The 15,573-nt window shown below is 36.4% G+C and overlaps 1 protein-coding gene and 1 pseudogene across 2 annotated transcripts in view; one reads left to right on the top strand and one right to left on the bottom strand.

Annotated features, from left to right (window-relative positions):
* LOC143411875 (phospholipid-transporting ATPase IB) overlaps positions 1-15,573 on the bottom strand; it is a 606,876-nt gene that overhangs the window by 521,217 nt on the left and 70,086 nt on the right. The gene's annotated exons all lie outside the window — the stretch shown is intronic.
* Positions 10,640-12,273, top strand: LOC143411782 (protein Spindly pseudogene; annotated as a pseudogene).

Genomic DNA, 15,573 nt, shown 5'->3' with positions numbered 1-15,573 from the left:
GACATCACCTCTGTTCCCTCTCTCTGCCCAGAGTGCTCTTCCCTTCTCTTTCTTTTGCCAACTCCTTCCTGTCACTCAGGCCCCAGCTTCAATCTCACTTCTCCACAAAAGCACCCCTAACCACCACCTATTTACGGCATCCCCCTCAATTATTCCCTAACATTGTGCATCCTTTCTTTCAATACATTTATCACTCCATGGATTTCTTTTGTTGTTGTTCATTTTATGTCTTCCAACACTCAACATAAGCTCCAAAAGGGCAGGGATTATGCTCACATTAACCACCTCTGCACCCCCAGGGCATAGAATGTGGAAAGCACTCAATTCAATGCTTGAATCAAGTGGACACAAAATTTCACAGTCTGCTTTAGGTAGATAGAGGAAGAAGCAAATCCTTAAATTTAATCTTCAACTAATCTGAACCACCTCCTAAGGCATTACCTAATAGGTACCTGGGGGGGGAAAATGAAAATATCCACTTTTGCTTGGAACTTAGTTCTGTTGAAAAAGTTCATGTATATGGTTTTCAGTCTCTCTTGAATAAGGATGCTTTAGCTCCCAGATCACGTCATTGTCCTCTTGCTTCTCTCCTTTAAATGGTGCTGGGGAAATGGAGGGTAGGGGTGGTGACAGGGGAAGAGTTGGGGTCCTTGACATAAATGCCTTCTGCCTCTTCTTTTCTACAAAGTGATCTTCCAGATGACCCTGCCAGGATTTATGACTACAGTCTGTGCCTGTTCTGCTTTGGCTTTATGAAAGGGCATTAGTGTTCCTTTAATGGCTCTGCTTCACCTGGGCTCCTGCCTCACCTGTGCAGTGACCATCTGCCTGTGCAATCTGCCTGCTCATCAGCCATCCACCCGGAGCCCTACTGGGTGGACCTCTGGAAGGCCCAGTGGCTTTCAAATCAGCTTCCAGACTATCTAAAAGATACAGGGTGGGAAGTCTAGGAAAACAAAACCTGTTGTCCCTCAGTATTATCCTCACTTATCCCATATGCCTTGTATCTTGTTGGGGAAATCTTCCCCAGAGAGAAAAAATAATCAAGACATGCCACATTGCTTTCTTCTCTCCTGCTCCTCTCCTTTTCACCTCCTGAAGATCAAAAGCAGAGGCAAGCTTTTTAATGTACTTCCCTAGCACCACTCTCTTTCCAGATCCCAAACAATGCTTTAAAAAAAAAAAAAAACCTCTGAAGCAAAGCCATCCAAGCTCTGTTATAAATATGGTGAAAGGGGGAGGGAGAAATAAATCCAGTCTCCTCATAAACAAAAGCCTAGCCTGCCTATTTCTCCTATTTTTGAAATGCACCCAATGCAAATGCCTTGATATTTCTCTTGACATCCCTTCTCATCTTTCCCAGGGAGGTGGGAAGTCTGAGCCTATGAGAGTCAAATGTTTTGTACAAGAGGAAGACACATTCACTTGCTTTAACTGCCACCCCAGTTTCACGTGCATAGCAGCCTGATATGTTTACTTATCATCACTGGTCACAGAAACCCACATTCTGCTTCCATCAACAATATTTACATAAACGTCAAAATATGTTAGTCAGATTTAAGCAATTCATCGCAGAGGAAAATCCATTCACCTTTATTCCTAAAATCCATTGGGATGAAATACAGTTTTCCCAGTACAGTACTCTTCCTGACTTTCTAGCTGATTTGACATTTTGTGTATCACATTTTTCTCTCAGACACAGAAGTGAGAAAAACTTAAAATATGGAAAAAAAAATCTTTAAAAAGGGAATGCAAATGGAATCCTGTTGAATCCCTGACATTCTCAACCAATTCAGTGCTTCCAGATTAATTAGTTGTCTTGGCCATATCACTTTACAGGTCCTAAATAATTATGGGAAGTACGACCATCTGTCTTTGAACCTACTACTATCCTAAACATTCTGTTTGTAATAGCCCATCTAATCCTTATGACAGTCATATGAGGAACATCCTCATTTTAGAGATAACAAAAATGAGGCAAAGAGTAATTAAATAACCAGCTCAAAATCCAAGTTGAATTTTTTTGTTAATAAAAGAGTGATTTACATAATTGTTATACATAATTGAGGAAAGGGGAGTTCTCAAGAAGCTTCCTAAAACAGACAAATATCTGTTGACTAACTGAATCTTTTGTCCTTTCGGATGTTTTTTTCTAAAAATAGAAGTGTATTTCCATAGTCTATGCATTAGGAAAAAAAAAATAGAAGAAGAAAAAATTCCAATGGCTACTCCAGGATCTCAGGCAGGAATGATAGAAGTGGTGAGCATACCCAAAGCTCAAACCAGGAAAGCCAAATCCCCATCACTAGAGCTTAAACTCTCCCAGAATCAGGACCAGGCAGAAGAAATCAGTAAGTCAAGTTATCCATTCATCAGAAATTCCAGGCATTCTATGTGCACAAGGCAGACGTCAAAAATCCTTTCCTTGCATTTGAAGAGTTTATAATCTGGTGGGAAACAGACCAGTGCAGAAATAACTCACACAGCATAGAATGTGAAGTACTTCCTTCTACCTGCAGCTCCTTCCTTCCCGCTTGTTCTCTGCCTGCTTACAACTCATCCTTTAAGACACAGCTTGGGCTTGCTACACATCCCCATGTTGGATTCAGTGCCCTTCCTCCACCTACATTACCAAAGTAGGTTGACAATGTGAGGGATGAGATGATTTGAATTTATCTGGTTAAGACACATTCTTTAAGCAAAATGTAAATAAAATACAAATGCTTTTCAAGTGCATGGTTTTATATGTGTTGCCTCTAAATCTTCATAAGTAGAGACAGTTTATTTAAAGATCATTAACTCCCAGAATATGTAAGGCATTATTTAGATTCAAACATCTCTCCTTTCAGATGACTAGAAACTTCACTTTGACCACAGAAATCCTGCTGTGGGTGGTAGTGCCTCTCACACGCTGGTAATCTTAGGGTTGATAATCTTAGAATATGATGACTTTAGGATTATTCCAACTATGTTAGTCAGCTTTTGTTGCTATAATAAATTCCCAAGATAATCAATTTATAAGTAGAAAAGGGGTGTTTTGGCTTATGGGTTTGGGAGGTTTTAGTCTATGACCCACTGCTTTGGCCCCATTGCTTTGGGCCCTTGGCAATGTTCCCAGCACATGATAGTAACACATAATAAAACAAAACTTCTCATCTCATATAGGAATTGAAAAGAGAGAGAAAGGGACAGACCAGCATCCCACAATCCCCTTCAAGGCACATCTCAATGACCAACAGGCCTATTATTTGGTACCACCTCTTCAGGTTCCACTGCCAGCCCATAGTGCCATCCTGGAGAACAAGTCTTTAACACATGGGCCTTTGGAGGACATTCCAGATCCAAACTATAGTAATTCAGGGCTGGGGTGATATCTTATTTGATGACACATCATTCAAATAGGTAACAATGATGGTGATGATAATGATGATGATAGCTATAAAAAAACTTCATTCTTCACTCTATGGACATAAGGGACAGAAATTCACAAAAATCATTAACGCTTACTATGGTTCCTGTTTTCCACCCTTAAATCCCAACCCCTCTGTGTGTTTTCCTCTGTTAAATTTTTCCATCAAGGTGGGTGGGAAGTGGGCACAAAAAGAGGGTGGCTAATGGTGCACCAGAGTGCAGTTGGATAGGAGGGATGATTTCTACTGTTTTATTACACAGTAGGAAAACCGTGGTTAACAACAATTGCTTATTTCAAAATAGCTAGTACAGAGAATTTAAAATGTTCCCAGAGCAAAGAAATGATAAATGCCTGAGGTGATAGGAACTGCAAACCACCTCGTCTGATCATTACATCTGATCACATTGTAATATGTTTATTACATAACACATACATTTTATGTGTATATGTGTATATTTTACCTGACATATTAATATATTTGTATTTTAATTGACACATTAATTATACATTGTTATAGTATACAATGTGAAATTTCAATGTTTATAAGATAAAATATCACATTGAAATATTATACTGTATCCCATAAACATGTACAATTAAAACGTTTCTATTAAAATATATTTTAATCTATTTTATATATTACATTTTATAAATTTTTCATCTATTGGCTTTGGTGTTCTCTTCATCCCGCAACTAGGTAGATTGACTAAATTTCTTTCAACAATTCATTTTTCTAGGGCCCTTGAAATAAAAAACTCCCTCATTTCCTACAATCCCAGGCATTTAATGTGTGCTGAAGTTGAACAAATAGATTATTGTCCTTATACTATGGGGGAGTCCTCCCCAATAATGATTGGCCTTTATTAGAGATACTTAGCATCTTCACAGGCAATCACAGCTTTCCATTACACTTTGAGTGGAGAGCTAACCCCCATTGTCTTGGCAAGTTTTATGCTGATGTAGAATTACCAGAGAACTGGGCAATTTATAATGGACAGAAACTTATTTGGCTCATAGTTCTAGAGGCCAGGAAGTTCAAGAACAAGGACCTGAATCTGGTGAGAGTCTTCTGATTATATCATAACATGGTAGAGGGCATCACATGGAAAAAGAGAATAAGTGAGGGGCCAAACCTCTCCTTTACAAGGATCTTGCTCTCAGGATAACAAACCCACTCCTGCAATCCATTCATGAAGACAGAGCCCTCAACCTAATCACCTCTCAAAGGTCCTACCCCTCAACACTCTCGCATTAGAGATTAAGTTTCCAACACACGAACTTTGGGAACACATTGAAACCAAAGCACCCACCCTAGGCTATAAGACCCTATTCTAGACATACTGCCTTCTCTTCTGACCCTCATAAGGGTTTAGCTCCTTCCCACCTCAGAGCATTAGCTCTTACTATTCCTCCTGCTTACAGGAATCCCAGCTGAAACATCTTTCTTCTACAACTTCACATCTCTGTTCTTTATTGTTTGGGTCTCTGAATCCAAAACCAATTCCTCCAAGGAATTTCTTGAAGAAAACATAAATTATAATTACAGGGCATCTATAACAATTCATCTTCCATAAATCCTAATGATAGGTAATGCATTTGCCTAATTCAGTTCTCTCACAGTCCTCTTTAGGCAGATACACATCTACAAAATGGCTGCACAAGTAGGTTAAAAACTCAACCTTACAATAAATGTTCTAAACTCTGTGGAAAAGTTTGTACGCCTGACATTGACATTGTTATACACAATGAGTTCATCACAGCTACTATACTAGACATTATAATAAACTCAAGCCTAATCTAATGTCAGAATCCTACCACTTGAGGGAACCTAAGAATAAATTTCTTAATCCTCTTGACCCCTGGAAGGAAATCAAAATAGCTAACTTATAGAATTTACTTAAGTTATATTTTTAAGTACAAAGTTTTTAAATTAAAACTGATAACTGATATGATTATAGTTGTCAAGTGTAAAAATAATAATACCATAAAGTTACTTGATAAATATCTACAACTCAGCTACCGCGTTGCCCCAGGGTTTACATAGTCTTTTTTTGTCAGGGTTATTTTTCCTAAGAATTTCTCTGTATGTAGTTTTCTTTGTATTCCAACAAAGTATTTTTCTACCCAGCCCACTTAAGAACCTCAATTTGTGTGTCAGGCTATAAGGGGAATCCCTATGTACACCATTGTCTTCTAGTATATAGCAATATACTCCTGTTGTTTAGGATTATAAATTGACTCCTATATTTTTCTTGCATACACACAAAATCTTACTTTCAAATAACATTAACTTAACAAAATCTTGTTTTCCTGTTGTGTATGCACAGTTCATGTTGAAAATATTTACTATATTTAAGGTTGCCATTAAATTTTTATCAATAGAAGATACTGAATCCCAAAGATTATGTGTCAATTACCCAACCAGTTATAAATACCTAGAGTATTGGAAACATAGTTATGAATTATCAGAAGCCAAAACTTGTAAAATGTCATTTCATTATAGCCATCCAAAGTGCATTAAAATGGGTAATTGTGAACTATCAACATATTACTTACAATGCAATTTGTGTGTTGATATGTAGATTTTGAATATTAAGAATAAAGCTGATCAGATTTTAAAAACTGATCACTTTATGTAAGAGACTAACACTATACTATTTAATATGGTAGCCACTAACCACTAGTGGCTATTAAGCATGTAGAATGTGGCTAATCTAAATTTAAGTATGTTGTAAATGTAGAATATACACACTAGACTTTGAAGACAACATAAAAATGTAAAATGACTTAATAAGTTTTATATTGAGTGCAGTATAAAATAACATTGGAGATATATTGAGTTAAATAAAACATATTACCAAATTTAAAATATGCTCACATTATATTTCTATTCATCTGCACTAGTGTAGCAGTTACAAAGTGTGTGTGTGTCTGTGTGTGTGTGTGTGTGTGTGTGTGTCATACTGGGGACTGAACCTAGGATGCTCTCCACTGGGCTACATACCCAGTCCTTTTATTTCTTATTTTGAGACAGGGTCTGGTTAAATTGCCCTAGCTGCCTCAAACTTGCAATCCTTGTGCCTCAGTCTACCGAACAGCTGAAATTACAGGTGTGTGTGACCAGGCCTGGCTTACAAATTCATTATTAATAATTATCTTACCCTTCATCTGCTTCTCACATGTCAACTATAAGTCAGTCCATCTCTTCCTTCCAGAGGCCTCCCCACTCCTCAAACCTACATTTTTTATCTAAAGGAGGAAACAATTTCAATACCAGCTTAAGGAAACCCTGACAGAGAAGCTAAAGCTGAATGAACCCAATTCACTGCATCCTAAAGCTAAGTGCCTGTACCTCACCAAGCTGTAACAGCCTTGGCAAACTCCCTACTCATCTGTGATTTAGGCATTAAAAACCCTGTAGAAAAATCCAAGTTGATGTTGGAAATGTTTTCACCAAAATCAAAACCTTTTTCTTCTAGAATATTAGTGTCTCTTTACAGGTAAGCGCATGCAACAGCCCCCCTTTTCCATGGTTTCATTTTCCATGGTTTCAGTTATATGTGGTCACCCATGGTTTAAAAATACTGTATGAAAAATATCATCAATAAACAATTCAAAATTCTTAAATAACTTTTATTATAATAAACTATTGTAATTGTTCTATTTTATTGTTATTGTTGTTAATCCCTTATTGAGCCCGATTTGTGAATTAAATCTTATCATAGGTCTGTATAAATGGAAAAAAACATATTATATATTGCAGTTTCAGGAATCCACTGGAGGTCTTAAATTGTATCCCCCATGGATAAGGAGGAACCACTGTATTAAGTTTACTCTAGTTTCTAGTAAGACGAATAAACAGGGCAAATAGATGGGAAAAAAATGCTACAGGGAGGCACACTAGTTGTAAATGACAGTTCACAGTAAAAATAGTCACTGAATAGTAAACACACAAGCTTGCCAAACACAGCTACCCTTGGGCCATAAGCTAGAGGCAGTTCATGGCCCTAAAACCTTAACCACAAAGAGAACCCTAATTAGACCCAATGTAATCACTTTATGTTCACAAAATGATTTTAAATCACTAAAAAAAAGTTCATATAATACCTTCCTAAGGGACCTGATGTTTTAAATTCAAAATTTTCTAAACGAAATGCTTAATTTATCAAGACTACATTTTTGAACATCAGTTTTACATACCTAATTCATATCTATTGATCAAGCCAAAGAAGATATTTGCTGTTTTAAATATTTGAAATCTTCCTGGAACTATAAAACATCTAAAACAACTTAAAGTAGTGTATCTTAAATACATCTGTGTCTATAAATGCTCTTGAAGCCAATAAATTACAACCAAATACTCAATATAAACTTAAATAGGATATCAATCTTTAATGGCACCTTTCTCAAGCACATTATATTGGCATATGACTTACACAAAACATAATAGCCTGTGGATACAAAACTCAGTCACAAATGTATAAGGAAAGCAAAACACAAATATAAAATTATAGAATTATTTTGATGAAGTAAAGATTGAGATGAAACTTACACCTAAAGAATTGAATATAGCACCTACTTATTGTACAGGTAGCCCTTGACGGAGAGGAAGATGCCAGAGGGAAACGTATATTTTCTATTCCTATGTCACAAAAGCCTCTCATGTGGCTGACATTTGAGCTACATTGTGAAATACTGCCTCTAAGTTCTCTAACTAAAACTCGTGAACTTCTTTAAATTCTTGAGGAATAGATTTGCTTACAGAAAGGGATACCTCTCCAAGATTTAAACTTTATGTTGAGATTTTGAAAACGAAGCACAACATGATACCTGTGTTTTGGGTATGGAGTGATTTTCCACGACTGTGTAAACAACCCAAGTTAGATGATATCCAAGCAACTGGACCCATCAAACTGTACCAGGATGAGTCCAGAAAGTCTAACCTAATTCAAAAGGGAAAAAAAAATATACATCAGTAACCAGGAAATGTAAATTAAAATGAGGTTATCTTAACCCACAAAGTGACAAAGTTTAAAAGACATTAATTGGGATTTCAGTTTCTGATTATGAAGATATAAGGAGGTCCCAACTAGTCCTTCCACTATAACAAAAGCTGGACAAAATATTTGAAAACAACAAATTTTCGCACACCAAACAATAGGCAGTGTAGGAAAGTTATCTCTGAGAGAAAAGAAACAAAATAAGAATTATGAGCACACCATCCTTCCATCTGAAAACAGTTTCTTGGCTAAGTTCAATAGAAGAGGGACCTAAACAAAAGCCTCGCAGTATTGCTAAATTAAAGAGACAGAGATCTCCATTTAGGGAGACCAAAATGCTGAGGATTTACAAAGTAGAGAACTGGAGATGAAGAAGCGATGAAAACAGAAGTTCCAGAATTTTTATAGAGGTTTACTTGCATTTTTTGGCTAAATTTCAATCTCCACATATATACAGCATATTCCTCAAGGCCAGGGATCGAATAATTATCAAGATACTATCCAGGGAACAATTTTTATGGATCACACAAAGCCAGGAAATTCCCATGAATCAGAGCAGAGAGACCTCCTTGAATACATTTGGAATCACACCTTAGCTATGGAGCTACAAATGGATCTAAATGGAAGGCTACTCTAGACCCACTGTATTATAGCTTAAGAACTAGCTGCAACTAATCTACAGGTACCTAGGTCAAAACAAAGTCCAAGACGTCTATTAGAAATCAACAAAATCCAGCACTCAATTTACAATGGCTAGTATTCAATCAGAAGTCACTAGACATGGAAAGAAGTAGAAAATCTATATGAAACATATGATCCATAATTAGGAGAGAATTCTACAACAGACATAGGTTTATAAGTGAAAGACATGTGAAATTACCACAAAAAGGACATAAAAATAGCTAATAAAGGCTAATTCAATATGGTCAAGGAGTTGGAGAAAAAAGAACATAGTAAGGAAGAAATAGGTGAGATACATGTAAGAAACAAAATTTCTAGAAAGAAAACTAGAATATCTAAAATGAAAATGACACTAGATACAATTAATTGTAGATTACACACTGCAAAGAAAATGATTTGTGAATTCGAAAAACATAACCATAGGAATTATCCAAAATAAAACATGGGGAGGGGGCTGGGATTGTGGCTCAGCAGTAGAGCGCTCGCCTAGCATATGTTTGGCCCTGGGTTCGGGCCTCAGCACCACATAAAAAATAAACAAACAAACAAATAAATAAATAAATGTATTGTGTCCAACTACAACTAAAAAATAATTAAAAAAAAACATGGGGGAAAAATATAAAATAAGTACCAAGGACCTATGAGATGATCTCAAAGGGGATCTAATGTATATATTATTGGAATTATAAGGAAAATATAAGGTGCGGGGACAGTACATGAATATTTTAGAAGTAACATGGGAAAATGTTTCCAGATATGAGGAAAACTACAAATTCAAATGTCTAGAAATTCATTGAACACCTAACAGGATAAATATAAACACATTGGGCTAGGGCTGTAGCTCAGTGGTAGAGCGCTTGCCTTGCACATGTGAGGTACTGGGTTCCATCCTCAGAACCACGTAAAAATAAATAAATAAAGATAGTGTGTTCATCTACAACTAAAAAATATTTTTAAAAATATATAAACACATCAAGTCACATCATATTCCAATGGGCAAAACCAGCAGTAAATAAAAGTATCTTAATAGTAACTAGAGAAGACATATTACACACTGAGGAACAAAGAGAAGAACTATATCGACTTCTCAGTTAGGAGGAATAAATTTTAGTGGTCTATTGCACAACATGGTGAATATAGTTAATAATAATGTATTGGCCAGGCGCAGTGGCACACGCCTGTAATCCCAGGCAGGAGGATCTCAAGTTCAAAGCCAACTTCAACAAAAGCTAGGCACTAAGCAATTCAGTGAGACCCTGTCCCTTATGAAATACAAAATAGGCTTGTGGATGTGGCTCAGTGGTCAAGTGCCCCTGAGTTCAATCCTAGGTACCAAAAAAAAAGTGGGGGGAATGAGCTATATCAGGGGAACTGCATTCAAAAAGCCCTGGCGCTTGCAGGAGGACTAAGTAAATGAATGGGAGGAGGACTCTGTGGTAGGGTGGGGTTAACATCAGGGATCCAGACTTCCGGAGCACTCAACTCTTGCCACCAGGCACTGCAGCTGGGGAAAGGAGTTACAGTAAGCCAAAAACAGGAAAAGCACATGGAGGCAGATATTGCAGATCTTCCAAGTAAGCTCAAAGAGGTGGATAAACAGCGATTAAAAGCTGTATAGTATGGTTTACAACTACTAGAGACCCAAGATGAATTGCAAAATCAATTAGATAAATGTCGTCATGAAATGATGACCATGAGTGAGAATTATGAACAAGAAAAATATACTCTTCAGAGAGAAGTTGAGCTCAAGAGTCACGTTAGAAAGTTTGAGCGGTGACTGTGAAGCTATTGAACAAAAACAAAAAAATCCAGCTAGAACAATTAGAAGAGCAGCTAAGCAGAAGCCATGGGCAGGAAGTGAAAGAACTAGAAAACAAGAAAGAAAAACTGAAAGCAGAGTTAGATGAAGCAAGGCTTAGTGAAAAGCAGTTGAAGCCCAAAGTAGACCACCAGAAGGAACTCCTCTCTCATAAATTAGAGCAAGAGAAAGAAGCAGTTTCTTACTATAATGCCTTAGAGAAAGCTCATGTACCAAATCAAGATCTCTAGGTACAGTTGGGCCAGGCCCTTCAGCAAGCCTTGGATCTCAATAGTAAGGGCAACTCTTTGTTTGCATTAGAAGATGGAAGGGCAGCAATGGAACGCCAGCCATATCAGCATGAAAGTCAAGTATCAGTCACTAGAGAAAGCAAAATTCATTTAATAGAGAGCAAATGCAAAGAATGAAGTTACAGATTGCTACAGATGAAAAACCTCAAACTGAATGTGAGCCGCAGGAACAGTTGTTTACCATGCTGGAGCAGAAGAACGATGAAACAAAACATCTTTTAGGTCAAATTAAAAATCTGGAGAAATTTATGAATTTATAGGAAAATACTGATTCAAAGCCTTCAGCCCCCTCTGGTGCTCTGAAAGATAACATCTATTAATACAGCTTTACTTCAGCAAAACTTGAGAACTTAGATCAAGAAAATGAAAGCAGCAAAGGCGAACTGTCCATACAGGGATTGAAAACGGACCCTGGATATTAAGTATTAAGTATCAGTGTTCTCTTTACAAATATATGGCTCTGAAGGTAGGTTAAAGTGTTCACTTGAAAAAATCTTTTTGCAAATGAAAGATGCCTTCACCTTTCAGAAAGTGACCATAGGAAACTAAGAGCTAAGCTAGATGAATTAAAGCTGAAGTATGGACCTGAAGAGAAAACTGCAGTGCCTGTCCTCAAAAGTAGGTGGAAGGTGCCACCTCTGGACGTAACCACCCCTGAGATGAATGTGCCCGCCGTGCTGTCAGGGAAGGAATTTGTACATTCGCACCCCAGAAGGAGAAGACACGGTCCTGTCCTAACCATTCAGAAGGTGACTTGCAGTTAGAAAAATCAGCATCTGCAAACACTCCTGTGGTCCCTGTCTCTCCTCACAAAAATTCTGCCCATAGATATGCAGCCAAAGAAGAAGAACTGTGTGATGCTCGCAGCCAGCCCAGCTGACTCTGAAGAAGCCTTAAGTGAAAATAGCGGGAACACGCCCAGCTCTCTCAGGTTAGGGGCTGGAGTCAAGGCTTCAAACAGAAGGGAAAGAACCTGCAAGCAAATTGGAAAAGGGACCTTGTAAGAAATCACACCCTATTCTGTGTGTGTCTTCCAAATCCACTCCAGAGACCCAGTGTCCTGAGCAATAATGACTTGTCTCTGATCAGGAAGGTCCTACTTAGCCCAAGGTCACTGAGGAGCTTAGTGAAGAGGAGGAGTGGTGCCACCTTGCAGAATCTGGCTGTACTCATTGTGTCAAGGCGTTTCCATGCTTCTTCAACCAGGCTTTCATATTTTGGTTGTGATTCTAACCTGGAGAGTTTCTTAAGTGATGCCTCTTCCTGGACCTTCTGAGTCACACTGAGTAAACTGTTAACAGAAGGAAGACTACACTTAATTTAAATCTATATGCCGTGTAGGGCCTGGATTTTTTCAAGTGAAGTGAACACTTTAACCTACCTTCAGAGCCATATATTTGTAAAGAGAACACTGAAGTCATTTACTATTATATTTTCCTATGTGATCTTTTTATGAACTTAGTTTTTCACTATATTGTAAAAAACAGGAAATTTGATTTGAAAATATATATTGTTACAGATTTCGTCAGTTGTGAAAGCACCTATATTCATCTTTGTATTCATATTCATGACTTAGATTTTATGACTCAAACATATGAGGAATAATTTTAAAATGTAAAATAAAATTGTAATGATTTCAAATATAAAAAGAACTATATCAGAATTACCAAAATCTATGTAAGACAATGGAACAACATCTCTAACACACTGTGAAAATGTTGTCCATTTAGAATTCTATACCAAGCAATAATAATATCTTTCAAAAATTAAGGTGAAGTAAAGATTGCATTTCACACAAATGCTGACAGGAGAACTATAAGAGAAATTAATGGAAATGCTTCAGGCTGAAGGAAAAGAATATCAGATAGAAACTTAGAGCACATACACTCCATAAAGAATACCTACAATACGAAATATGTAAGTAAATGAGACATTTCCTTTAAAAATTTTTTAAATTTTATTTAAAAAGATAAGCTAATATGATAGTATACTATGAAACTTATAAAGTACCTGAAAATAAGAAAAATAGGGCAAAGAAAAAAGAGGAGTGAATAAAAAATTACTATAATAAGTTTCTTATAATAATATAAGATCCTATGTCTATTCATTAAATTGGATATACTGTATATAAAGGCATAGAGAAACAAATGAAGAGATGCACATAGGAAATCCTGGAACAACCACAAAAAAAGAAAGCAGGAACAAAAAACAGCAAAAGCTACAGTTAATAAACCTAGGGTGGAGAGAAAAAGGACACCTAAAATATACAATTAGTTCTTTTTAAAAGACAAGAAAAAAAGAAAGGGTAAAAGGACAGACCAGACAAGTGGAAAATCAAGCAGTAAGATGGTAATTTAAGTCCAACCACACTAATAACACAACATTAATAATAAACAGTCCAAATATGCCAAATAAAGGCAGAGACTGTCAGATTGGATTTTAAAAAGTATGACCCAAGCTATCTACAAGAAACCCACCTTAAATATAAAATATGGATCAGTTAAAAGTAAAATAAAATTATAAAATACCACACAAGCTACCAAAAGAATGCTGGAAAATAAAGCAACATCAGAGGAGTTAAATTTTAGAATAAGAAATATTACCACAGTAAAACGGTACATTTCATAATGATAAAGGTGTTACCAAAAGGAACTAACAACCCCAAATATTTTGGCATCTATTAACAAATACATGAAGAAAAACTAATAGATCCACAAGTAGAGATACACAAAGCCACAGCTATAACTGGAGACTTCAATACTGTTCTTCTTTCTCAGTAAGTAATACAAGGAGAAAAAAATCAATAGCAACAAACAAGACATGAATACATAAAGCAACTGGATACAGCTTGACACTTACAGTACAAGCTACCCCACAAATAAAGATACATATGCACCACTCAACAAGTTAAACCTGTATTACACAACACTATCTTCTATATCAAATAAGTCCGAATGCATTTAAAAGGATTGAAATGATGTAAAATATATTCTCTGACTACAATTAGAAATCAATTAAGGAAAGCTTTTTTGAAAATCCAGAGACAAATGAAAATCAGACAATGCATTTCTAAACTGTAGAGTAAAAGAAGAAATCAAAAAGGAAAACAGGGAATATTTTCAACTAATAAAAAATAAATAAAGAACCTGCAAACAAATTGGAAAAGGAACCTTGTAAGAAATCACACCTTAATCAGCACCACACCAAATTTTGTGTGGTGCTGATTAAGAGAGAAATTGATGGTCTAAATACTTAAGTTAGAAAAAAAGAAAGGTCCAAAATAAGTGGGCTTTCTTAAAAATAAAAAAAAACTAGAAAAGGAAGAGAAAATTAAACACAAAGAAGAGTAAAAAGTAGAAAAATAGAGATGAGAAAGAAAACCATTAAAAAGAAATGGGACAGGGTTGAGGTTGTGGCTCAGCAGTAGAGCACTCACCTAGCACGCGTGAGGCCCTGGGTTCGATCCTCAGCACCACATAAAAACAAACAAATAAATAAATAAATAAATAAAATAAGGGTATTGTGCCCAACTACAACTAAAAAATAAATATAAAAAGAAAGAAAAGACAGCCAGGTGCTGTGGCACAGCCTGTAATCCTAGCAGCGGGGAGGTTAAGGCAGGAGGATTATGAGTTCAAAGCCAACCTCAGCAAAAGCTACAGGCTAAGCAACTCAGTGAGACTCTGTCTCTAAATAAAATACAAAATAGGGCTGGGGATGTGGCTCAGTGGTTGAGTGCCCCTGAGTTCAAGCCCCAGTACCCGCCCCCCACCAAAAAAAAAAAAGAAATGGGACAAACAATAGAGAAAACTAAAGTAAAAATTCATTCTGTGAAAAGATCAACATTCTTTGCTTACAGATTTATATTATGAAAATTATAAGGATTTTTTATTTTTACAATATTGTTCATAACATACTTTTACTGTTATTATTCTGAGAGAATGCTTTCAATTATGTTTGTCTGCATGAGACCAATATGGAGCTATTTAAACTGTTACAAATGGTTATGTCGTAACCTGGGAAAATATTCGAGATATATTAGACAATCAAAGCAGGCTATAAATCATGATGCCCTCTCCTCCAGTTTTGAACTAATGTTATTTCAGGTAGATTAAATACCAGAAAGAGGTAAGGCCCACACTGGTACTGGGTAGCAAGGTATTAGGAGTGATTTCTTTTCCTTACATGCTGAATCCTCCAATTTTTCTCTTGTGACTTTTCATGCTTTTTAGATTGCAAAACTAATCATTTTAACCTTTTAGTCAAAGACCTTCAAACAGAAACTAAACTTCAAATTTCCTTCTATAATATGCCAATTGCCCCAATCTTATCATCACACATGCTATACATGAATTGATGTACCCTCCAAAA

The sequence above is a fragment of the Callospermophilus lateralis genome, chromosome 12 (assembly GCF_048772815.1).
Source record: "Callospermophilus lateralis isolate mCalLat2 chromosome 12, mCalLat2.hap1, whole genome shotgun sequence".
NCBI lineage: Eukaryota > Metazoa > Chordata > Mammalia > Rodentia > Sciuridae > Callospermophilus > Callospermophilus lateralis.
Note: the sequence above shows the minus strand (reverse complement) of the source record. Positions and strands in the feature narration are given on the sequence as shown.